The 27,250-nt window shown below is 44.0% G+C and overlaps 1 pseudogene; it reads left to right on the top strand.

Annotated features, from left to right (window-relative positions):
• LOC144153515 (uncharacterized) overlaps positions 1 to 24,667 on the top strand; it is a 44,293-nt pseudogene extending 19,626 nt beyond the window's left edge.
• The last annotated feature ends 2,583 nt before the right edge of the window (positions 24,668 to 27,250 follow it).

The raw sequence follows: 27,250 nt of genomic DNA, 5'->3' as shown, positions 1-27,250 counted from the left end.
GCCTGTCAGGGGCCGAATTACGAAAATGGGTCGCGCAGAAAGAAAAGGAAGAAAACGAGAAAGCTGAGAAAGCAAGACAGGCAGCACGAGAAGAAAGACAGGTAGCACGAGAAGAGGCTGAGAGGGCTGAAAGACAAAGAGAGAAAGAATTTCAGAGACAACTTCAGTTGGAGCGAGAGAAAGCGGAGCTAGAAGAGAAAGCCCGCCAGGCAGAGGCAGAAAGGGAGCGAGCGAGAGCGGAGCGAGAAGAGAAAGCACGCAATGATGAGATAGAGAAATTAAAAACAGAAATCCAGGCACTGCGTTTGGAGAGAGACTCTACGTCAGTCGATCGGAGCATAAGAGAAGAAAATAACGGCGTACGCCTGAACCCGAGCAAGCTCCTTGTGGCATTTGACGAAAAAAAAGATGATCTCGACGCTTACATTCGTCGGTTCGAAGGAATAGCCAGAAGCCAAAACTGGCCGGAGGACCAATGGTCTACTGCTCTAAGCACACGTTTAAGCGGCGAAGCACTGAGCGTGTTTGGGAGATTGACCCCAGAGGACGCCGCTGATTACAGCAAGGTCAAGGCCGCGCTGTTGAAAAGGTTTCGCTTCACAGTAGATGGCTTCCGAGAGAAGTTGAGAAGTGAAACGCCCGCAGATGGCGAAACCGCCACGCAATTTGCGGCTCGCCTGAGCCACTACTTCGACCGCTGGACAGAGCTAGCCGAAATAGGAAAGGAGTATGCATCACTGCGGGAGCTGCTGATAAAAGAGTAATTTCTGAATGGGTGTCACCCAAGTCTTTCTCTGTATCTGAAAGAAAGAAGAGTGAAGTCGCTTTCCGAAATGCTGGAACTGGCCGACCAGTACCTTGAGGCGCAGAGAAGCACCAATCTAGGAAGGGCAAAAAGGGACAAAAGAGAAGACTCTGGACGCGTTGAGCCGGAGAAGAAAACGGCCGGTCAGAAGCCCCCGCCCAAGTGTTACCTGTGTAACAAGTTGGGACACCACGCAAATAACTGCCGGAGCAATTTCGCGGGAAGCAACGCTCCAAAATGCTTCAAGTGCGGGCGCCACGGACACAGGGTAGACGTTTGCAGGAGTAACAACAAAGTGCCGCCTCAGGTTTCGTGCGTCTACGCACCACCTAAGCAGCCAAAGCCCGACGAGATCAGCGAAGGCTTTGTAGAACTCAAGAATGGCAAGAAGATCCCGGTCGTGAACGCGGTCATTATGACGGGATCGCAGTTCCGAGGGGAGCGTATGCCCGTTGCTCAGGGAAAGTTGGCCGATCAAGATGTTTCGGTTTTGCGTGACACAGGATGCAGCCTAGTGATCGTGCGAAAAGACCTGGTACGAGATGAAGATCTCACAGGGGAGACTAGCCCCGTGTATTTAGCGGATGACACCATTCGGAATTTGCCCGAGGCTCAGATCGAGGTACAGACTCCATACTACAGCGGAAGGGTTAACGCTCTCTGCATGAAGACGCCGCTGTACGACCTCATTCTCGGCAACATCAACGGAGTGAGAGCCCCTGACGACCCCATAACTTCACCGACCCAGGAAGAAATACCCCCAGACACGATCACACAGCAAGCTATGGACGAGCCACAGCCCGATGTCTCGGCCAAAGGGGAAGTCGCGGCCGTGGTAACACGAGCACAGTCACAAAAGAAGGCGCGACGCTTTCAGCCGTTAAAGACTCCTGCGCCGACGTCCGAACCACTTGAAGAGTGCAGTTATGCCGAAGAACAAGAAAAGGACCACTCTTTGAAATCCTGCTTCGCACGAATCGGCAAGGAGAAGAAAAACTCGAAGAATAAGCATAAGATCGAGTTCAAGCTGGAAGATAACCTCCTTTACCGGCGATTCACCGAGAAGAGCGGTCGGGAAGTACGGCAACTAGTCGTCCCCATAGGCCGCCGATCAACCGTCCTGAAAACGGCCCACGACGCATCATGGCTGGCCACTTGGGTGTGGAGAAAACGAAGGACCGGATACTGGAAGACTTTTACTGGCCGGGTATCACAGCAGACGTGAAGAGGTTCGTCGCTTCGTGTGACATTTGCCAACGAACGATCCCCAAGGGAAGAGTGCCACGAGTACCCCTGGGAAGGACGCCGGTTATAGAAACACCATTCCACCGAGTGGCGATTGACATCGTCGGTCCGATCCACCCACCGTCGAAGGCCGGAAACCGATTCATCCTCACGCTGATGGACTGTGCAACCCGGTACCCGGATGCTATTGCAGTGCCAAGCATCGAGACGGAACGCGTCGCCGAAGCGCTTGTCGAGATGTTTTCTCGAGTGGGAGTCCCCAAAGAGGTGTTGAGTGACCGGGGGACCAACTTCACATCCGAACTCATGAAGGAAGTGGCGCGGCTGCTCTCAGTACGCCAACTCCACACTAGCCCATACCACCCGATGGCCAACGGGATGGTTGAAAAGTTCAATGGAACCTTAAAACTCATGTTGAAGCGAATGTGTGCGGAGAAACCCCGGGACTGGGCTCGCTACCTAGCTCCACTACTCTTCGCGTACAGAGAAGTGCCGCAAGCAAGCCTCGGATTCTCTCCCTTCGAGCTACTGTACGGCCGCCACATCCGAGGTCCCCTGTCAATCCTTAAGGAGATGTGGAGTAATGAAAGTCTGGATGAGGAGACCAAAACTACGTATCAATATGTTCTCGACCTTCGTAACAGGCTGGAAGAAACCTGTCGCGTAGCGCACGAAGAACTCGAGAAGGCAGGGGCCAGTTATGCGAAGTTGTACAACCGAAAGACGAGGAATTGACGATTCCAGACCGGAGACAAAGTCTTAATCCTGCTCCCGACGGATAACAACAAGCTCCTTCTCCACTGGAAAGGACCATTCGAGGTGAAAGAAAGAAAAGGGGAAGCTGACTACGTCATCGAGACACCCAGTGGGCCCAAAATCTTTCACGCCAACCTGCTGAAGAAGTACGAAGAAAGGAAACCCAACCCCGAAAAGACAATGTGCAACGCGATATGCGGCGTGTCTGAAACTAATGAAGGGAGCAGCATACCGGTTCCGGAATTTGTCAAGACGGAAGGCATCGCTGACGTCAAACTTTCCCCGCACCTTACAACAACGCAAAAGGCCCAAATTGAGGCAGAACTGAAGCAACATTCTAAGATTTTCTCGAACGTTCCAGGAAAAACTAATTTGGTGGAATGCCACCTGGAGCTCACCACCGACACTCCAGTTCACGTAAAACAATACCCACTGCCGTTTGCTACGGTGGAGAACATGGAGAAGGAAGTTCAGGACATGAAGACCCTGGAAATAATAGAAGAATCGGTGTCTCCGTATAACTCCCCGGTGTTGCTGGTGAAAAAGCCCGACCACACCAATAGGTTCGTCGTAGACTACCGAAAACTCAACAACATACTAGTCGCCGATTCAGAACCAATACCCCGAGCCGATGCCGTATTTGCGGCCGCAGGCGGCAAAAAGTACTTTTCCAAATTGGACTTTGTAAAGGGGTACTGGCAAATTCCTCTTTCGGAGGAGTCCAAACCCAAGACTGCCTTTTCCACAACGTCGGGACTTTACCAGTTCCGTTACATGCCGTTCGGAATCAAAACCGCTCCCGCCGTCTTCGCCAAGCTGATGCGGAGAATCGTCAACGGTGTCCCCGGGGTTAATCATTACTACGACGACGTGTTAATTGCCAGCAGCACGTGGGAAGAGCACGTTGCATCACTCCGAGAGCTTTTTACCAGAATTGAAGCGGCTGGACTGACCGTACGCCCAAGCAAGTGTGAGTTCGGGGCAACAGAGATTGACTTCCTCGGACATCGAATTGGGCAAGGAGAACTAGCACCGCTGGAAAAGAACCTGGAAAAGATCCAGACAGCGCCGGCCCCGAAAACAAAACGGCAAGTTCGCGCATTCCTCGGCCTAACAGGCTATTATCGCGAGTTTATTCCGAACTATGCCGAGATCAGCGCACCGCTAACCGAACTCACCAAAAAAGGGGAAAACAACGTCGTCAAGTGGAGTACCGCTCAAGAAGAAGCCTTCCAAGAGCTCAAACGGCGCATCTCTAGCCCTCCTATACTTAGACTCCCAGACTTCACTAAGGCATTCGTGCTCCGCACTGACGCCTCCCAAACCAGCCTCGGAGCCGTGCTCATGCAACGCTACGAGGGCACGCTTCACCCTATAGCGTACGCCAGCAGGAAACTTGTGCCCCGAGAGGCCTCTTATAGCACCATTGAAAGAGAATGTCTTGCCCTTGTTTGGGGAGTCCAAAAGTTCAACGCGTACTTGTACGGTCGGCCGTTTATCGTGCAAACCGACCACCAGCCACTCCGTTACATTCAGCAAGCAAAACAGCTGAATAGTAGAGTCCTCCGCTGGAGTCTGCTTTTACAGGAATACCAGTTCACAGTTGAACATATTAAAGGGAGCGATAATGTGGGAGCAGACTACCTAAGCAGAGTGTAAACCCAGGTATACCTGTAATTGTGTACCGCGAGTAGGATGTTTAGGTTGTATATTCACAAGGTGGTGCCTGACGTTTACATTCGCGACTTCTATATTGTACCAAACGTGAAGTTTGTAATTATGCGTATTACCTATTGTACAGTACATTTGCCGTGTATTGTTGGCGTTACTAGTGGTGGCATTCGTGAACGTTACGGTTGCATGTTATTGTTTGTGAACAACATATTAGTTATGTTGCTTATGCATTTAATTGTACCAGTGCATTGTATGCTGTGTACTGACGTACACTCACTGTATGTGAGACTACGAGACTCTCACACTGGAGCGCACGCTGTATTTTGATGCGTTTTGCACGTGTAGTGACTACTGGCCAGACAATTATTATGGGCACTGGTTTAATTCGAATGCTAGAACTTTATTGTTCTTAAACTTATGAGTTGTCCCTAGGATGTGTATTTGTTGAGAAATCTGCGTCAAACCGCTGTTTTGTTCGCAAATTCTGTACCTGTCATTATTCTTATGAAGAACATTGGGCTGTACTCGATTATGTGTTAGTAAGCACAGCCTCTTTGGTTCACTAAGTGTGAACGACGCGTACGCACGACTTTGTGAGTTTTGGGAATATTATTGCATAATATTTTGAAACTGGGGGGCTGTGTCACAAACTCGAGCGTACGACGTCTAAAAGTACCTTATAAATTTTTCATTTTATTGTACAGCGCCTAATTCTTCTTACAGTCGTCCGATTCATTCCATTCGGTTCTATTCACCCGAGACAAGGCTGGAAGTTTCTCGAACGAAGAGACGGTAACATGATCACCCGCCGGCTCGCCGGCAAGAAAACAACAAAAATAAAACCTCCGCCGCTCGGGTTTCGTCGAAGCTTCCAGTACTTTCGAGGAGGCACGGGTGGCCTTGCCAGTTCTAAAGAGCGTCGATCATTCTAGAATGGAGAAGAGGGAAGTTATTCGCTCACGGCGGCGGGCGCGTTGTGTGTTGTGCTCTCCCTCTCCGCACCGGCGCGCCTATAAAAAGAGAAGCCGCGCCTAAGCAAACCAGCTACGTTTGGACGTCGTGATTGACAACGGTTCATCACACCATCGGGGACCCGCGCCCTGGAGGACTCCAACGTGCTCCCGGGCCTTGAATGACCGTGATCGTCTCGGACGGCCTGGCCTACAGCGAAGCCACGCTTCCCAGGTAGCCGACTCGCCTCCGACAGCGGTGCATCGTCCGGCCCGGTCGGTGAATATGCTGGGACTCTGTCTCTCATATGCATCGAACTGTTCATTTTCTTTTAGTTAACTGCTCCGATTCGTAATCTTCATTTGTTAACGCTCCTGTTTGTATCATATTTGTATAATTGGACTGTTTCTTGTATTTTAACTCCATCTAAGTTGTCTGTCATTATCGATCTGCTACCTCGTGCTTGTATTTGTGACTTGCCTGTCTAAATATAAGTCTTTGTGTTGTTTTGTCGTTCAAGGCTCTTGCTCATTCTTGCCGCTCTAGTCGGCGAAAGCCGCACATCAGACGGCCACCCCCTTTGTCACCTGTGCCCTGTAGATTCGGTGGGGTTTGTTGGCTCTCTTGAGTCGACTCCCCATATCTTCTGACAGTGCACCCTAATTTAAGGAAGCGGGTGACATTGACGCAGGCAGCAAGAACGTTCTGCAGAGCTGACTCAAAGGGTTTTGAGGCGACACAAAGGAGTGAGATTGGGCGATAGTTGGTAACGGCTGACTTATCACCAGACTTAAATATTGGAAAAATTCGAGCAATCTTCCATGCACGAGGAAATTTGCCGAAAAGTAAACAGTTATTATAAATGCAAGTTAAGACAGGCAGAAATACACAAATACACAAGCAATAATAATAATAATAATAATCAATCAATCAATCAATGTTTATTAGAGTGCCCAGGAACAGCCGAGACCTTGGTTCTGGCGCACTGAGGAAGACAAAATGCGGCACTAATATACAGCAGAAACTCACAATATAGACAGTCAACAAGAAGAACGAGCGAAGAAAAAAAAAGAGCAGTAAAACCCTAAGGATAATAAAAAGGTATTCCAAACACAATTAGACGATTAAGAAACTCTAATGGTGGATCAATGGCAAAAGTATATGGAACAATGGTCACAGCAGTTGGGTGAAGTAAGCAGACATAAAAACATATTCGCAGATATAGGCGAAAACACAAAGCTTCAATTAAACATGAATGTATGAAACAAAATACAGGAACTGATTTATGAAAAACAGCAACAGAAGATGGAAAGTACCAGACACATCACAATAAATCGGGTGCGATGGAAAGCAAGTAGCATACCGTAATATATGACAAGTCGATGAAGCAGTTACAGCCACAAAGTCACGAATATATTGGACTTACAAACCAGAAACAAGAACTATGAAGACATTTCATACATAAAAACCATATAAAAAACTAAAAAAAAGTGCCGAAAAGAAGAGTAATTATTGTATCACAGCTAACAACCCAGTCAAAAACTCCCGAAGGGAACGTTGAAATATATCAAGTTTCCCAGAGTGACAGTTACAGAGACGCTGCACTCTTTGGAGGGGGGAATGGGTGTTGAGTGCTGTAGCATTATGGAAAGGGGGGGTAAACCTTGTTGTTTTTTGCGAAACACGAAGGCTGACTTGTGCAAGTAGTTCCTGGCATGTGATAATACCATGAAGCAGTTTATATAGAAAAAGAAGATCTAGGCGGGTTCGCCGACAACTCAGAGAGACAGGCAATGGGAATCTGGATACTGCTAAGGCAGTCTCGGGAGGCCCAGAGGAAAAACGATGCCTGTATATTGATAGAAATTTGGCCTGAACACGCTCTATACGTTTGCTGTTAGAATGACAGGTTCCATTCCATACGACAGAGGCATATTCTAGTTGAGGAATACAAAGTGTTTTGAATAGTTTCAGGAATGAATTAGGGGACCGAAAGTCCCGTGAAAATCTGCATACAGCACCAAGAGAGCGAAGAGCCCGCGGAGTAAGTTGATCGACATGGGGCGAGAAAGTTAAGGCGCTGTCAAAGAGCACTCCAAGGTCTCTGATACCATCAACTCTAGACAGGGGGCCGCCGTCAATGGTGTAAGGAAAGTAAAGGATGTTTGTTTTTCGGCTATAAGAGATGACCTTTGTTTTCTTTGGAATAAGAGTTCATCTATTCTTTGAACACCATTTAGAGAACAAGGACACATCTTTGTTTAGGGAAACACAGTCCTCAGCAGACTTAATACGTTTGAATATTTTGATGTCTTCAGCATAGATTAGGAACGAAGACTTCTTGATTGCAGCTGACACATCGTTTATAAAAATAGAAAACAACAGAGGGCCCAACACAGAGCCTTGGGGCACACCACTTGTTGTCCTGTACATAGCGGACTTCCTGCCGTTAACACTCACATAACAAAACCGATTGTGTAAGTAACTCCATAACAATGCCACGAGTGGTGCATCAACGCCAGGCAGTAAAAGCTTAATAAGTAACAACGAGTGGCAGACAACATCGAATGCCTTGCTCAGGTCACAGTATACAACGTCCAACTGGCCCCTCTCTGAAACTGCTGCGGAGGCCTGCTCCATGAAGCAGGCGAGGTTTGTTGTTGTCGACTTCCCCGATATAAAACCATGCTGGTTAGGTATAAGGACGTTTTGTACAGAACTTGATAAGACTTTGTGAAGCTGTCTCAAACAGCTTGGAGCAGGCACAAAGGAAAGAAACAGCCCTATAATTTGTTGCTTCAGACGTCGGGCCTGTCTTTAAAATTGGACGCACTCGAGAGATTTTCAACGTGCGGGGGAAGACGTTTGTTTTTAGACAATTATTGAATATAGAAGTTCGAACAGGTACAAAAATACTGCCATAGGTTTTAACAATGGCTGGAGGGATTCCGTCAGGGCCACAGGACAAAGATGGTTTCATGCACTTTATGCTCTCAAGAACCAGCTTTTCGTCTAATACTATAAGGCTAGGGCCTTGTACATGGTTTAACAAAAGGTTCATTACTGTCCCATCGCGCTGGCCATATGTAGCGCTAAATTGCTGCGCAAAATAGTTGGCGACGTCATGAACCAGTTCCCCAGAGGGATTAACCAGGCTGATGCGATCACAACAGTTGTTTTGACGAGACCGGATATACTTCCAAAATTTTGCAGGCTGGGAATTCATGCTGCTCTCCACGGAATCTAGATAGGAGCGGTTGTCACGCTCATCTAGACTTTTACATATTTTTCGGTTAGACCGAAATTCCTCCTTCCATTTAGCAAGTCCAGTGCTCTTTGACTTTCTGTGGGCGCGGTCCTTTAATTTAAGCGCGGTACGAAGTTCTGCGGAGAGCCAATAGGGGTACTTTGAGCGGCTGGGCTTGAACTTGGGGATAAACTTGTCCATACCGCTTTTGACAACCTCAGTGAACCGCTCGACCTGCGCATCACAATCAGGAAGATCTTGAATTTCAGACCAATCAAATGTACAAAAGATGTCATACAAGCCAATGTAGTCCCCACGAGCATAACAGTAGCAAGATAATTCGTTATTCTTCGACGAGACAGTACGGCGTTGAAAAGACATTGGAAAAGAAACTAAAAACGGAGGATGAAACTTGTCGGGTTTAACAAGAGAAATACCAGACCTCGATACTCGTGCATTCTGAATGTTTGAAAAGCAGATGTCTAAGATGTTGTCGGAGCTATTTTTGATATTATTAAGTTGCATCATGGATGTAAAGGCTACGAAGTCTAATAGCATGCTGGATTTCTGTTGCACGTAATAGTTGTAGTGTTGAAGAGTAAGGCTATCCCATTGCACACCAGGTGTATTGAAATCACCCAGGATAACATGCTGATAGTTTTGGTGAGATGCGAATGCTTGTTCTATAGATGTAAGAACAAGATTGAACTATGAAGGAGCAATATCCGGAGGAATATAGAATGCCCCCAGTAAAAGCATCTCACCTTCATTTAGTCGTATATCTAGCCAGACAGACTCGTGGTCGCCCTCCAGTTCATGACGCCGCACACATTGAAAAGTACTGTCAACCGCAACTAACACCCCCCTCCCTTTTGCTTAACCCCACCAAAATCTCTATCTTTACGAAAGACTTGGTAGTTTGGTGGAAAATAATCCGAAGAGCTAATATTACCGCAGAGCCAGGTTTCGGAAATAACAATAACCTGAATACTTGAAGAAACTAAATTTGAGAAAAATTCAGACGCTTTGGTGCGAAGACCGCGAGAATTCTGATAATAGACGTCTATTCTATTTATCCCTTTTGTCATCTTACGCGACAATCAACCAATCAACCAATCAACCAATCAACCAACCTTTATTTTCGGTGCCCAGGAACAACCCTAGGGTCTTGGTACTGGTACACCATATACAAATCGTACATAAAAACAAACTAAAATCAAGACAACACAACACACAAAACTGTATGCATGAAAGAAACAATAAAGTAAAGATAGTTACAGTAATCTCAGAAAGCAAAACAGCAAAAAAAAAAAAAGAAAAAAAAAGAAACTGGAGACCTAGCGTTGCAAGCCATGACACTCGGATCAGCGAAATGTTCAAGGCACGTGAAAAACAGGAAATACTCACTGAACATGACAGCGATAAGTTATACGCATAACACGAAGGTTTTATAACAAAATGTTCGGAAGTTTCAACTTTGAAAGAAGTCCAGCATACAAGCACTGGCACTCAAACCTACAGAAATTCAAGCAACGCAAAACCAGGAAATGTGAAAAACAAACAAACAAGAACATGATTTGCCTAAAATAAATACAGCACATAAATTTGCAATGACTAAAGGCACTTAAGCTACAACAGTTTTCAAGTCGTTTGAGAACAAAGAAAAAGAGCTCTGAAATATATCAAGACGATCAGAATATTCATTATATGCACATTGTATTCTGCAGATGGACGAGCGTCTTCTACTTAAAGCATCTGTTCTAAAAGTTCGAAATGTTCGGAAAAGTTTGTTCGGCAAGTTGACATTGATAAGTGTAACCAAGTCGTCACACAAAATATCCCCATGAAGAAGTTTATAAAGAAAGATAATATCAGCTCGCATTCGTCGACACCGAAGGGAAGGAAGACTTTTCAGAAAAGGCACACTGCCGTTAGCGTCTTCTAGCACATGACGGAAGCGGTGCTTAAAGATAAAGAGGAACTTATTTTGAACTCTTTCGATACGGTCACTATTGGACTTGCAAGTTCCATTCCAAACAACAGAGCCGTATTCGAGAAGAGGTAGGCAGAGAGCCGAATACAACTTTAAAAAAGGAAGAAGACCTTTAAACTCTCTAGAATACCTGCAAACAGCACCCAGACATCGAAGAGAGCGACGGGTAATTTGTGTAACGTGGGAAGAGAAAGTCAGATAAGAATCAAATAGTACTCCCAAGTCTCGAATTTCAGTCACCCTCGGCAATGCAGTGCTTGCAATTTTATAAGAGTATTGCAGCTGTTGAGTTTTTCTACTATAGGAGACAACTTTCGTTTTTGAGGGGTTCAAAATTAGGTCGTTTTTGGTGCACCAACAATGGAATGACGCAATATCAGCCTGAAGATAATTACAGTCATGAATATTGCGCACTTCTCTAAAGATTTTCATATCATCAGCATACAACAAAAAAGAAGAATTTTGAATTACAGAAGCAACATCGTTAATGAAAATGGAGAAAAGAAGGGGACCCAGAACAGATCCCTGGGGTACACCACTTGTTGCTTTGTACCTAAATGAAGTTTGACCGTTAACACTTACATAGCAATATCGCTGCTGGAGATAGCAACGTATAAGACCCACCAAAGAAGCGTGGACATCTAACAGAATGAGCTTGGCAAGCAATAACGAGTGGTTGACTACATCAAAGGCCTTGCTCATGTCACAGTAGACCACATCAAGCTGGCTTCTACCAACGACTGCTGGGACAGCCTGCTCCATGAAGCACGCGAGGTTTGTGGAAGTTGAACGACCACGCATAAAGCCATGTTGATTAGGAATGAGGACGTGTTTAAGTGAGAAAGACAACACCATATGAAGAGATAACTCGAATAGTTTAGAGGCAGAACAAAGGAGCGAGACTGGCCTATAGTTTATGGCGTCAGTTTTTGGGCCTGACTTGAATACAGGGAATACGCGAGATTTTCCATGAGCGAGGGAACGTGCCAGACCGGAGACAGTTATTAAACATTGAAGTGAACACTGGAACGAATATGTTTGCATACGTTTTTAGAATGGCGCCAGGAATACCATCTGGTCCACAAGAAAGCGAGGGCTTTAGCCGCTTGATACTGGTCCGCACGATGTTCTCATCCAGTTGGAAACAACCAGAGTTACCGCCCTGGTGACAAGGGGCGCTACTGTTATCACTGCCACCGCTAATTCCAAAAAAAGAAGAAAACTGACGAGCAAAGCAGTCGGCCACCTCCGCAACCTCATTGCCGTTGGAGTCTAATAAACGAATAGATTCTTTAGTTTTACTAGATCTTGAATGAATGTACTTCCAGAAGGCTCCCGGTTGATGGGTTGCTTTAGCTTCTACTGATGCCAGGTACGAAGCATGATCACGCTTGTGCAATATTTTGCATAAGGCACGTAGGCGCCGAAACTCCTGAGTGAACTGGTTCGCACCAGAGCGCTTCATCTTTCTATGCGCACGTTCTTTGAGTTTAAGGGCATCCCGCAATTCAGAAGAAAACCAGTGTGGGAATTTGAACTTCTTTGGTAAATATTGCGGGATGTATTTCTTCATACCCAAAAGTACAATCTCAGTAAAACGGTCAACTTGTTCATTGACATCAGGTTCGTCAATGACTGTCGACCAAGGGACAGCAGAAAAGTAATCATACAGCCCAACGTAATCTCCCCGGGCGAAAGCGTAGCGAGGTTGCGTGTTGCAGGAACTTACGGAATGGTGGAGCATTGTGGGAAGGGAACAGGAAATAGAAAGAGGAGGATGAAATCTGTCAGGTCTAACTAAAGGACAATCAGAGTGTGACACACTAACATCATCAAAATTCGAAAAACACAGGTCCAAAATGTTTCCACTGCAGTTTTCTATGTGATTATGCTGTGTCATGGAAGTGAAAGACGAAAAATCTAGTAATCTATTACCCTTCTGTTCAATGTGGTGGTTATGGTGGGAACAGGATAGATGGCTCCACTGAACGCCAGGAGCGTTAAAGTCTCCAAGAAGGAGGACCTTGCGGTTGCACTGCGTAATAAGCTCTTGTTCAATGGAGGAAACTAACTGATTGAATGCGTCAGGAGCTACATCAGGGGGAATGTAAAAAACCCCAACAAGAAGTTTTTCAGTTTTAGAGATAAGAATTTCAACCCATACAGACTCATCTGCATTCTGAATATCACTACAAAGCACACTCGGGAGAGATTTGTCGACGGCAAGAAGGACCCCACCCCCTTTTTGTTTGCTTCCCGTCAAGGCACGATCACTACGATATACATGGTAATTTTGAGGGAAATAATCACTGGACAGAATATCAGGGCACAACCAAGTTTCAGAGATAGCTATTAACGGAAAACACGAAGCCAGAACATTACCAAAGAAGTCAGTTGCCTTGGTACGAAGACCGCGCACATTCTGATAAAACACATCCAAAGTACTAGTCATCATTGCGTTTCTTATGTGATGCGCTCAGAGCTGTGAAGCATGCCTTCGCGAAACATGCCTCGAAACTCCTTAAAGAGGCAGTCTTTCGGTAATAATAATAATAATAATAATAATAATCAATCAATCAATCAATCAATCAATCAACCTTTATTTTCGGTGCCCAGGAACAACCCTAGGGTCTTGGTACTGGTACACCATACAAAAAAAAAAAACACTACAATTAAGACAAGACAACATACACAAACTATATGTATGACATAAACAATAAAGTAAAAATAGTTACAGAAATCTTAGAAAGCAAAAAAGGAAGAAAAAAAAAAAAAAGAACAGACAGTCAAAAAAGAAAAGGCAGGCTTAGTGTTGCAAGCCATGCCACTCGGCCAGCAAAACGTTCAGTAGATGTGAAAAATAGGAACTATACAAGCAAATATTGAATCAACATGACATAGAGTATACGTATATAGCCAAGGTTTTCTAACAACATATTAGGAAGTTCCAAAAAAAAGGGGGGAAAAGCTTCAGCATTACCAACACTGACACTAAAAACGTACAAATATTCAAGCAACACAAAACAAGAAAAAGTGAAAAGCAAGCAAGAACAGTTTGCACATAATACATAGGGTACATAAATTTGGAATGACATAAAGGACTTAAGCTACAACAGTTTTCAACTCATTAGAGAACAAAGTAAAGGAGCTCTGGAATATATCAAGCCGAACGGAATATTCATTATATGCACATTGTATTCGGCAGATGGACGAGCGTCGGCTATTTAAAGCAACTGGTCTGAAAGCTGGAAATTTTCTGAAAAGTTTATTTGGCAAATTGACATTGATAAGTGTAACCAAATCGTCACACAAAATATTACCATGAAGAAGTTTATAGAGAAAGATAATATCAGCTCGCATTCGTCGACACCGAAGGGAAGGAATGCTTTTCAGAAGAGACATGATGCCGTTTGCGTCGTCTTGCACATGACGGAAGCGGTGCTTAAAGATAGAAAGGAACTTATTTTGAACCCTTTCGATACGGTCACTATTGGACTTGCAAGTTCCATTCCAGACAACAGACCCGTATTCAAGAAGAGGTAAGCAGAGAGCCGAATACAACTTTAAGAAAGGAAGCGGACCTTTAAACTCTCTAGAATACCTGCAAACAGCACCCAGACAACGAAGAGACCGACGGGTAATTTGTGCAATGTGGGAAGAGAAAGTCAGAGAAGAATCAAACAGTACTCCCAAGTCCCGAATTTCGGTCACCCTCGGCAGTGTGGTGCCTGCAATTTCATAAGGGTATTGCAGTTGTTGAGTTTTTCTACTATAGGAGACAACTTTAGTTTTTGAAGGGTTCAAAATAAGGTCGTTTTTGGTGCACCAACGATGGAATGACACAATATCAACCTGAAGAGAATTACAGTCCTGAACACTACGCACTTCTCTAAAGATTTTTATATCATCAGCGTACAACAAAAAAGAAGAATTTTGAATGGCAGAAGCAACATCGTTAATGAAAATGGAAAAAAGAAGGGGACCCAGGACGGAGCCTTGGGGTACACCACTGGTTGCTTTGTACCTAAATGATGTTTGACCGTTAACACTTACATAGCAATATCGCTCCTTGAGATAACAACGTATAAGACCCACCAAAGAAGCGTGTACATCTAACAGAGTGAGCTTTGCAAGCAATAACGAGTGGTTGACAACATCAAAGGCTTTGCTCATGTCACAGTAGACCACATCCAGTTGGCTTCTACCAACGATTGCTGGGACAGCCTTCTCCATGAAGCATACAAGGTTCGTGGAAGTTGAACGACCACGCATAAATCCATGTTGATTAGGAATGAGGACATGTTTAAATGAGAAAGACAAGACCATATGAAGAGATAACTCGAAAATTTTAGAGGCAGAACAAAGCAGCGAGACAGGCCTATAGTTTATAGCATCAGTTTTTAGGCCTGACTTGAAAACAGGGAATACGCGAGAGATTTTCCATGAGCGAGGAAACGTTCCCGACCGGAGACAGTTATTAAATATTGAAGTGAACACAGGAACGAATATATTTGCATATGTTTTTAGGATTGCAGCAGGAATACCATCTGGCCCACAAGAAAGCGAGGGCTTGAGCCGCTTGATGCTGGTCCGAATGATGTTCTCGTCCAGTTGTAAACAACCGGAGTTCTCGCCCTGGTGACAAGGGGCGCTGCTGTTGTCACTACCACCGCTAATCCCAAAAAAAGAAGAAAATTGACGAGCAAAGCAGTCGGCCACCTTGACAACCTCATCGCCGTTGGAGTCTAGAAGACGAATAGAATCGTTAGTTGTACTAGATCTAGAATGAATGTATTTCCAGAAGGCTCCCGGTTGGTGAGTTGCTTTAGTTTCTACCGACGCCAGGTACGAAGTATAATAATAATAATAATAATAATAATAATAATAATAATAATAATAATAATAATAATAATAATAATAATAATAATAATAATTAATCAATCAATCATCAATCAATCAATCAATCAATCATGTTTATTTACGTGCCCAGGAACAGCCAGAGGCCTGAGTGCTGGCGCACGGATAGTTACATGAAAACAATATACAAGAAACATATTGGAAGAAACAAACAAGCGACAAGAAACACAAATTGAAGTAGCGAAAATTACAGAAATAAAGTACAGGCGGAGCCTGGGTACAGGTAAAAAAGAAAAAGAAGATGCCTTTGTGGCTCAGCTTATTGTAATGAATACACAACAAGCAGAGAACAAAGTTTAACAGTAAGACGACAAAAAAAAATGACAAGAGTATAGAGACAAATGATAAGACAAGCATGATAAGTAAACAGTTTCAAAAACAGGCAACTATATTGGTTAAACAGAACCACAGAGAAACCAAATTTCAGCAATAATAAAAAGAAAAACGATCGACAGAGATATCATAGATGTTTAACATACTGTGTTCAACAGCGCACTACGGTAAATCGTAAAGGAGCTTTGAAAGATGTCAAGGCGTTCAGAGAAGCGGTTGTAGCAATTCTGTATTCTGCGCACTGGAGAATGATTGGAGTTGCGCGCAGCGGTCAAGAAAGGGCGATGCGACCTGGTGGGCCTCTGTGGAACACTAAACTCTAAACAGTTAAGCAGGTCTGCGCAAGAAAGGTCACCATGAACAATTTTGTGAAGAAATGTAAGGTCTGCACGCATACGTCTGCAGGTCAACCAAGGGATGGAAGTAACTATGGGTAAGTCAGAATCAGGATGAAAACTGTGATTGTGATGACGGTGCTTAAATATGGATAAAAACTTCTTCTGCACACGTTCTATTAATTCACTACTAGATTTGGAGATGCCGTTCCAGGCAACAGAAGCATATTCTAACTGGGGGATACATATTGCATTGTATAGCATTAGAAATGCATCTGGAGAAGAGAATTCCTTTGTAATCCGACACACATTTCCAAGACTTCGGAGCGCTCGCCGGGTGATGAGCCTAATATGAGAAGAAAAAGAGAGGGTACTGTCGAAAAGAACCCCGAGGTCCCTAATCTCCTCAACCCTTTGCAAAGGAGCTCCCGCTATACTGTAGGAAAACAGTAGACGATGGGTTTTCCGGCTGTACGTGACAACCTTTGTTTTAGCTGGATTTAAAATTAGACAGTTCTTGCTGCACCAGACCGATAATTCCGACACATCCCTCTGCAAGGCACAGCAGTCCTGAAAACTGCTAATGTGCCTAAATAGCTTGACATCATCAGCATAGAGAAGAAATGAAGATTTTGTTAACACTGTTGACACATCATTGATAAAGATAGAAAACAATAGTGGACCCAGCACAGAACCCTGAGGTACACCACTCGTTGCAGTGTAAACACTAGACCTTTTGAAGTTTACATCTACGTAAAAGGACCGGTCAAGGAGATAGTTGGACAACAAGGCAACAAGACTTGCATCAACACCGGACATAGTAAGCTTGTTAATTAATAATTTATGGTTCACTACATCAAACGCCTTACTGAGGTCAAAATAAATAACATCCAACTGGCCGTTTTCACAAACTGCAGCCGAAGCCTGAGTCATGAAGCTTGCAAGATTTGTAACCGTCGATCGACCCGAGAAAAAGCCGTGCTGATTTGGTATCACAACGTTCTTGACGCAGGCAGCAAGAACGTTGTGCAGAGCTGACTCAAAGAGTTTTGAGGCGACACAAAGGAGTGAGATTGGGCGATAGTTGGTAACGGCTGACTTATCACCAGACTTAAATATTGGAAAAATTCGAGCAATCTTCCATGCACGAGGAAATTTGCCGAAAAGTAAACAGTTATTGTAAATGGAAGTTAAGACAGGCACAAAAATGTTGCCGTAAACCTTCATGAGGGCTGCTGGAATTCCGTCTGCACCACAGGAAAATGACGGTTTCATCCGTTTAAGGCTATCATTGACAAGTTTTTCATCGAACATAAGTGTACTAAAATTAGACATATTATTACACGACAGGCGTTCGTCGTGACCATCTGGCAATTGAAAGACAGAATGAAAGTACTGAGCAAAGCTAGTGGCGACATCCTCAACCTGTTCCCCATCGGAATTTAGCAGGCTAATGTGTTCTTTAGACTCCTTAGAACGGCCGCGTACATACCTCCAGAAGTCAGCCGGTTTCTGAGACGCAGAAGCCTCTAACGACTCTATATAGAGCTGGTGGTCACGCCGGTAGAGGCTTTTACAAAGTGAGCGATACCGACTAAACTCCGCTTTCCACTTGTCGAGCCCAGAACGCTTGGCCTTTTTGTGGGCGCTGTCCTTAAGTTTAAGCGAACTTCGAAGTTCTTTAGAGAACCAATGGGGAAATTTGGAATGAACAGGCATATAACAAGGGATGTACTTTTCCATGCCACTCCTGACAATTTCGGTAAAACGTCGAACCTGTTCGTCAACATCATTGACATCAAAAACACTAGACCATTCAGCAGATGAATAAAAGTGATAGAGCCCAACATAATCTCCACGCTTGAAAGCATATCGCGGGACTGCACAATCGTCAACACCACCATAGCAATGCTGGGCAGCGACAGAGACAGAGACAATAAGAGGGGGGTGAAACTTGTCGGGGTGTACAAGAGATACTTCGGAGGCACACACTTCTACGTTTTTCAAGTTCGAGAAGCACACATCTAGGACATTACCACAGAAGTTTTCTATGTGGCAGAACTGCTGCAAAGAGGTGAATGATTGAAAATCTAATAACATGGTGCATTTCTGCGCTGCATAATGGTTTTTATGCTGAAATGAAAGACTGTTCCAGTGAATACCTGGGGTGTTGAAGTCCCCAAGTATAATTAGCTTATGGTTGGAGTGTGAATTGGAAACATTTTCAATAGATGTGAGCTTTAGATTATATTCAGCAGGTAAAATATCCGGGGTTATATAGAATGCACCGATGAGCAGCTTCTCGCCCCTCTTGAGGCCTATCTCAAGCCAGACTGATTCCTCAGTCTCGAGGTCTGCACGCCGCACGCATTGCACTGAGCGATCGATGGCAATGAGAACACCGCCTCCCTTTTGCTTGGGCCCAGTTAACTTTCTGTCACTTCTAAAAATTTCATAGGTCGGAGGAAAATAGTCGGAAGATGAGATATCATCGCAAAGCCAAGTTTCAGTAATAACAATAGTAGAAAATTTGGAGCACACAACATTTCTAAGAAATTCGGAGGACTTAGTACGTAGACCCCGAGCATTTTGATAATAGATGTCGAGAGTGTCGTTCTTACTGGTCATTCTCAGAAGTTTCACAGCTGTGCACCATGCCAGGGTGGAACTTGCCTTGGAACGGCTTGAAGAGGCAGCCCTTTGGCCACATAGACGGGTCGCACAGGCGCCTGAAACACTCTGCGTCAACAGTTACACAAAAAGAAGAATAGGAGTCATGCTTGGTTTTAAGGCGCTTGCATGACAATGGCGTGACTTGCACATTCGACAAGTGGGCCAACAGTTGCCCAATAATAATAATAATATTAATAATAATAATCAATCAATCAATCAATCAACCTTTATTTTCGGTGCCCAGGAACAACCCTAGGGTCTTGGTACTGGTACACCATATACAAATCGTACATAAAAACAAACTAAAATCAAGACAACACAACACACAAAACAGTATGCATGAAAGAAACAATAAAGTAAAGAGAGTTACAGTAATCTCAGAAAGCAAAACAGCAAAAAAAAAAGAAAAGAAAAGAAACAGAAGACCTAGCGTTGCAAGCCATCACACTCGGACAGCGAAATGTTCAAGGCACGTGAAAAACAGGAAATACTCACTGAACATGACAGCGATAAGTTATACGCATAACACGAAGGTTTTATAACAAAATGTTCGGAAGTTTCAACTTTGAAAGAAGTTCAGCATTACAAGCACTGGCACTCAAACCTACAGAAATTCAAGCAACGCAAAACCAGGAAATGTGAAAAACAAACAAACAAGAACATGATTTGCCTAAAATAAATACAGCACATAAATTTGCAATGACTAAAGGCACTTAAGCTACAACAGTTTTCAAGTCGTTTGAGAACAAAGAAAAAGAGCTCTGAAATATATCAAGACGATCAGAATATTCATTATATGAACATTGTATTCCGCAGATGGACGAGCGTCTTCTACTTAAAGCATCTGTTCTAAAAGTTCGAAATGTTCGGAAAAGTTTGTTCGGCAAGTTGACATTGGTAAGTGTAACCAAGTCGTCACACAAAATATCCCCATGAAGAAGTTTATAAAGAAAGATAATATCAGCTCGCATTCGTCGACACCGAAGGGAAGGAAGACTTTTCAGAAAAGGCACACTGCCGTTAGCGTCTTCTAGCACATGACGGAAGCGGTGCTTAAAGATAAAGAGGAACTTATTTTGAACTCTTTCGATACGGTCACTATTGGACTTGCAAGTTCCATTCCAAACAACAGAGCTGTATTCGAGAAGAGGTAGGCAGAGAGCAGAATACAACTTTAAAAAAGGAAGAGGACCTTTAAACTCTCTAGAATACCTGCAAACAGCACCCAGACATCGAAGAGAGTGACGGGTAATTTGTGTAACGTGGGAAGAGAAAGTCAGAGATCAGATCAGAGAAAGGAAGAGAAAGTCAGATAATAATAATAATAATAATAATAATAATAATAATAATAATAATAATAATAATAATAATAATATTAAAAAGAATAATCAAACTTTATTTTCGGTGCACCATATACAAACATTCATAAAAGCAAACTAAAATCAAGACAACACAACACAGAAAACCATATGTATGACAGAAACAATAAAGTAAAAACAGTTAAGGAGATCCCAGAAAGCAAAACAGCAAAAAAAGGAAGCCTAGTGTTACATGCCATGACACTCATCCACCAAAACGTTGAAGGCACGTGCAAAATTGAAAATACACAAGCAAATACACAATGAACATGACGGAGATAGATTATACACATAAAAAAAAGGTTTTGTAACAAAGTGTTATGAAGTTTCAAAATGGAAAAATGAAGTTCAACGTTACAAGCACTGAAACTCAAACATTCAAAAATTCAAGCAACACAAAACCAGGAAAAGGGAGAAACAAACTAGCAAGAAGATGATTTGCACAAAATAAATACGGCACATAAATTTGGAATTATATCAGGGCACTTAAGCTACAGCAGTTTCCAATTCATTAGAGAACAAAGACAAAAAACTCTGGAATATATCAAGATGATCGAAATATTCATTATATGCACATTCTGCAGATGGACGAGCGTCGTGTACTTAAAGCATCTGTTCTGAAAGTTCGAAATGTAAGTTTGTTCGGCAAGTTGACATTGTCAAGTGCAACCAAGTCATCACACAAAATATCACCACGAAGAAGTTTATAAAGAAGGATAAGATAAGCTCGGATTCATCGACACCACAGGGAAGGAATACTTTTGAGACAAGACATGCTGCCGTTTGCGTCTTCTTGTACATGACATAATCAATCAATCAATCAATCAATCAATCAATCAATGTTTATTATAGTGCCCAGGAACAGCGGAGGCCTTCGTGCTGGAGCACTCAGAGGGGAAAATGCAGCACTGTAGTACATCAACAATTTGCTAATAAACACTCAGTGAGCAAAAAAAAAGAAAAAAAAGACAGAAAGACTTACAAAAAACGGCAAAGAAGATTAGTAATAAAATAGTACAATCCACCCGACTTTGCACAATCAAGTCATGCTGGCGCACAGAAAAGGTATAAGACAGCAATGAAATGCATCAACAGCTGGCAAAAGAACAGTGAGCGAGCAAAAAATATGAAGAAGCTACAACTTCAAAGAAGAATAAAAATACCATAGTGTAATTTTAGGCAACATTACACAATCAATAGAAACTGTAATGTCTGGTCAATTGCAAGAAGACATCTTACAATAAGCGTAACTATACCTTGGAGGGGACGCGACCGACATCCGCGAAATGCTGCTCCACGCTCTCGAGGGCCTTTCATTCCTGACGGACGAGGTGGCAAAGCTACGAGAGGCCAACGACCGCCTGAGCAGGGAGAACGCGCGTGCTTTCGCCCAGCAGTCAGGCGTAATTGCTTCTCTGCGGGCGGAGGTTCGCAGCCTTCGAGGGGAGCGGCTCCCGCGGTTACCGCGGGCCGGTCCCTTGCCTCCCGAGCGGCCTGCCCCCCCTTCGACACCTGAGCTAATAATATAATAATAATATTAATTAATTTTCATCAGAAAGAGAAACTGTACAGAAGTAAGACCTACCAAAGCCTCATAGGGCTTGAACAGCAGTGCCTGGTATAGCGAAACAACATGCTAAATAAAGAAAACTAATATAACTGAAATTTGTACCTAACGCGCAAACAAACAGAACATTGTTCACTGGACAGGCAATGAGGTAAACATGCCCAGAATACTGAAAGCACTTATACAATATAATGCCTAATGCTTCCCACAATTTATAATTACTTTGAAAAGAGTGGTAGTTGGAAGTTGATTGAAGGCCTGTTGCACATAATACGTTCGAATTGTTTTCCCGTATCTTGTGGCGCATCTACGTATCAGGTACGGTTCTTTAGGGCGCAGGCAGCGCGTCGGAATGTACGACGTTTTAAAACTACTACTCCAGTAATGCTTCAATACAATGATTTGTAGCTATAGCGAGTCGAAGTTAGGCATAGATAACACGGCAAATATGTTAACATCCCTGGCAGGGCCCAGGTCCTGCGCCACATTACGCAGTAGTGAACGCAAAATATATTCAATCCTATTTTTTCATCGTGTGGCACAAAACCCATAAACCGTGAAACCATAACGAAGTACAATATCCGCCAAAGCATGAATAACAGTTAGTCGTAGTGACACGGCATCAAATATCTCATAATATACAGCAGGCGTGACACAGCTCGAAGTTTCCGGCAAACAATGGCGAGGGGTGTATTCCATGGTAAATCCCTATAAAAATGTGCGCCAAGATATTTTACGGTCAGTGTACAATTTATTGAATTGAAATTGTATGGGAAACAATCAGATGTGTGTAGAAGGAAAGAGTACGCAGGAGTAATTTTCTTCAACAGACTGTGAAAACAAATAAGGTGAGTTTTCGAAGTGTTAAATGTGATCACATTAGCCTAAACCAATCCATGGCTTTCGTGGCAGTTGCTTGTAAAGGCGACATGGCATCAGAAGAATTTGAAGCAACTGATAATGTTAGAGTGTCATCTGCATATTAGAACAAAGGAAGGGCTATATGCGAGCAAACATCATTGACGTAGACATTAAAAAATAACGGACATAAAATATAGCCTTGTGGAGCATCCGCTGTCATCGTGGTGAAATCACTATAGGTTGGACCAATCTTAACACACTGCCCCGTGTAATGCAAACATTTCTCTAGTAGCAATACAAAAGGACCGCGAAACCCCAGCAATGAAAGATTGTTTAATATAACCTTGTGACGTACGCTGTCGAATGAGTTACTTAGATCTAAAAGTAGCGCGCACGCAACCTGATTGTGCTCAAAACTTGAATTGAGCACATCTTCAAGAAGCACTTGCCTGCCCCTACTAAAAATGAATCCATATTGGCTGAATGAAAGGAAGTCATTAGCCTCCACAAAACTTGTCATAGCTCGCAACACACGGCTTTCCAACAGTTCACAGATGCATGATAATACAGAAATGGGTCGATAATTTTTAATTGTGTTGCGCGCCCGGCTTTGAACAGTGGACGCACTGCAGCGGTTTTAATTACACGGGAATGACGCTACTGGCAATAACAGCATTGAGTAGGGTTAACAAAACATGCTTAATGATAGCAAAATTTCTGCGCAGATCATTGACAGTAATATTTTCTACGCCCGGCGATTTGTTGGGTTTCAGGCAATAAACAATTGTTTTGAGTGCATCTTCTGTTAGAAGTAGAAGATAAGCCAAAATAAGGATACTTTTTGGAGGGAGCATGACTTTGCATTTTGTATTACGTTACCGGTAACTTGAAAAAATACTTGTGAAAGTTATCTGCGGAAATTTGCCCGGGTGAGGAAAATTGCGTGGAGAATGGAAAAGTGCATAAGGAATGGAACTCCTCAACGAAGCCTCAACAGCTCGCAGGGCGTGATCTCGCAGCCTGATCTGGAAAACATAGGAAGCCGATCTTGTAGAAGGCCTCAGAAACCAGGGTGTGACAGTACTGAGGAGGATATCCATAAGACGAGATGATAACGAAATTCAGGGAAAAACCTGTGGAAACATGCTACTCAAGAGGGGAAGCAAGACAAGAACAGTCACTGGAGTTTCAGGAAAAAACGAGTGGAAACACGATACATAAGAGGAGAGGCCAAACAAAGACAGTCAATGGATGTCATCAACCCTGAACGTCATTAACCAACAAGCCCAGACTTCTACTTTACTCTGAAAAGGAAATACCTACCAAACACATTATCCTGACATTGTACCGGTAAACTCTTCCAGGTCATATCAACGCAGGCTTCGTTCGGTGCTCCGTCCGAGCGTAAATCCCGAACCCGCGGCGCTGTTACAAATGCCAGTCGTTCGGGCACGGTACAAACTCGTGTCGGGGCCACCTAAAATACGCCAAGTGCGCGAAACACGACCATCGCACCGGTAAATGTCCGTCGAATTAATTGCTTTGCGTGAATTGTCAAGGACCGCACGGCGCGTATTCGCGTGTCTCCGAGAGATTTAAATTCGAAATGAAAATTATAAATATCCAAGTCACGGAAAACGTCACCTTCCCATTGGGGCGAAAGAGGTTCGCCTATTTCCCCCTGGGGAAGTACGCCGACACAGCTCGCCGGGGGGGGGGGGGGCGGACGAGGGAAGGAGCGGAAGTGGCGTTTGGTTTCAACGGCTCAGAAGTGGGGGCGGAAGTGCCGTTTGGTTTCAACGGTTCACAAGTGGGAGCGAATCTGGCGCCTCTCCAGTGAGGAAGCTACAACTTGGCGGCGGCTCCAGACGAATACCTATTAACATACCCCCCCACCCCCCCATCTTCCCCTCCTAACCCCCTTCCCTCTGTGCGTGCTGTCCCCAGCCTGACAACCTCTACCATATAATAGGGGAGTGCCATTTTCTGGAATTGTTCCGTTTCATAAATTCTTTGGCAGTAGTCAGTTGTTTCGTTAAGACTCATTCTTAAAGCAGTTTGAGTCATCAATGTTGCCATGAAAGTTGCACATGGGGCAGGCCAGAAGAGGAAACACGACAAGTAGCGCCAAACAACGTTTCCCTTAGAGTTCGTACCGTCAAGTTCGACGAGATCCTGTGTGAGTCGTCGCCACAGGTGAAGGAAAAACAGCATCGAAATCCCGGAATACCCTTGTCATCATGCTTTCAATATGTTGATTTTACTTGAATGCCCTATTTTTTATTGATTGATTGATTCGTTGATTGATTGAATAAATAAGTGAGTGAGTGAGTGAGTGAGTGAGTGAGTGAGTGAGTGAGTGAGTGAGTGAGTGAGTGAGTGAGTGAGTGAGTGAGTGACTCTGCTATAGGCCAGTGTATTGTGGGCGTCCCTTATGTCGTGCGAAAGGCCTGCAAAATAAAATTGAGGGAAAGAATAGGCAAGAATTTTTCCAGAGGGACGTGGTTTGATTGCTTCGGTATGCATGATCTAGAAGACAGGAAACTTTTGCGAGATTTCTTCATCCTTATTCTGCCACATGACGGTCGAGCCTGAGCAGATGCGATACCGTTGAGACGGGAGGGAATAGAGCGCGCGCGCAAGCACTTCACGAAGGACGGCATTCATAGCAAAAGCACGTTTTTATCCCCCTGGTGCATGGAGTGCACTGACAGCGCTTCTCTTGTTGTTTTCACCCCTGAGACGCCGCCTTCCGAAAACCCGCTTGAAGGCTATACGGACAGTATTCAGGACCTCTGTTGCCCAGACGTCGGCCCGGGGTAGAATTCTGGTAGATTCCGCCCGAATGCCATTTTATGCTTCCAAGAGATGCTTCGTTATTTCCCTTCTTCGTTATTTCCTTTCTTAATAAAGTTTTCTTCCTTCCTTCCTTCGTTATTTCCCTGCTTTCCTCATACGCTTCTCTTGAGCGCTTTGCGGTACAGAAGTTTGTCCCAGAGATGCATACCAATCACACACTCCAGATGGGGCTCCTCGGCTGTTTACCACCCAAGCAAAGATGCACTTCTCAGGTTATTTCTCCTGGCGTCGCTCGAATGCGTCTGTTCCAACGCCATGCAGACAGAAGGGTGGAGACGCCATACTGGCTTGGCTAAGGATTGAGCGCTGCTCGTGGTTCCCGCTGCTATGCGACGTTCTTGAGGGCGGAAAAATGAAAAACTTTGTAGTAAAGTGCCCAGTTATATAATTGCTTTTTGATAATGACACCCCTTGATTCTTCTATTTCTGTCCGAGGGACACGCCCCAGTTTTTTGCATCTGTACATTGCAAGGTAGCGAGAAATAAAAACACGATCCGAGCGACTTGGCAAGAACTCAAAAAAGAAAAAAAAAGGAATATGTGGCCTGCGAATCTCCGCTATTTCTAGCAGGGGGCGCGGGAAGTGTTGAGTTTAACCTGTGTAAACTGACTTAATGTTAGCAAGCAAGTGAAATTTCGGATCGAATCCGCTGACAGACAACAGCGTTCGCTGGAGAGTAAAAAGCGCTGGTGGCAGTGCCTCTCACATAGCCTTTTTTTAATTCGTGAGAAGGAGGGGAGACCGTGGAGGTCTAATGGCTGAAGCCGCTGTCTGTGGCTGTGACTACATATTAACTACTGATAGATATTTCTCAGCCAATGCGATCCACAAATCTCAGGCAGCTTCGGCGGCTGGTTTCATCAGTGATGATAGACTGTTGTTCTACAAAAACAAACATATATGATGGTAAGGTTATGCAGATAAGCTGACAGCCTTGCGACGTTTTTTTTTTCAGCTCTGAATAATTACATATAGTTTTCTTTTTTACTTTTTCCTGTTCGTTTTGTTGTCACTTTGTATTTTCGCGGGGGTAATTCGTATTGCTTACCCTGCGACGGCCAGTGGTGTTTCTCCTCAGCGTTCAAAATGGTGTCTCTTGTGCGAGGGTGGTATAACGGGAATAGGGGCGGCGACGCTATCTAAGCGCAACCAACAAACTTTTAGCATCACTGCTGCAACCCACAGAACACAGAAGTGGGAAAACGCACGACAAGCGCCAAGCTTCTGCCAAAGTCTTTATTTATTTATTTATTCAAAATACCTTACAGGCCCGGGGGCATTGGGTAAGGGGGCAAAAACAGCAGATAAACAAAAAATAACAAGAGAAATTATACAAAAACTAGATATATAATACAGCAACACGTCAGTGAAACAAGAAAAAAAGAACATGATAACAGCTAGCAAGAGTGGCAAGACAATAAGAACAATCAATAATAACATCTAGTGTGGTAACCGCAACCGGAAAAAAAAAGAAGAAAAAAAGGAAAACATCATGGTGCTAACAGAAAGGATTGCCAGTGTTCCTGTTTGGTGGTTTCACATGTAAAAATGTTATGAATGAGACATCGTTCATATGCATCAAACGTTCACTTACATCAAACGAAAATCACAAAATCAACACGATGTACCAACTACGCCGGCGCTGAATTGCGCAAAAGAACACGCTAATCCCGAC

The sequence above is a fragment of the Haemaphysalis longicornis genome, unplaced genomic scaffold (genome assembly GCF_048455015.1).
Source record: "Haemaphysalis longicornis isolate Haplotype H1 unplaced genomic scaffold, Haemaphysalis longicornis Haplotype H1 scaffold_9, whole genome shotgun sequence".
NCBI lineage: Eukaryota > Metazoa > Arthropoda > Arachnida > Ixodida > Ixodidae > Haemaphysalis > Haemaphysalis longicornis.
The sequence above is the reverse complement of the archived record's forward strand: the minus strand, read 5'-3'. Positions and strand labels throughout refer to the sequence as shown.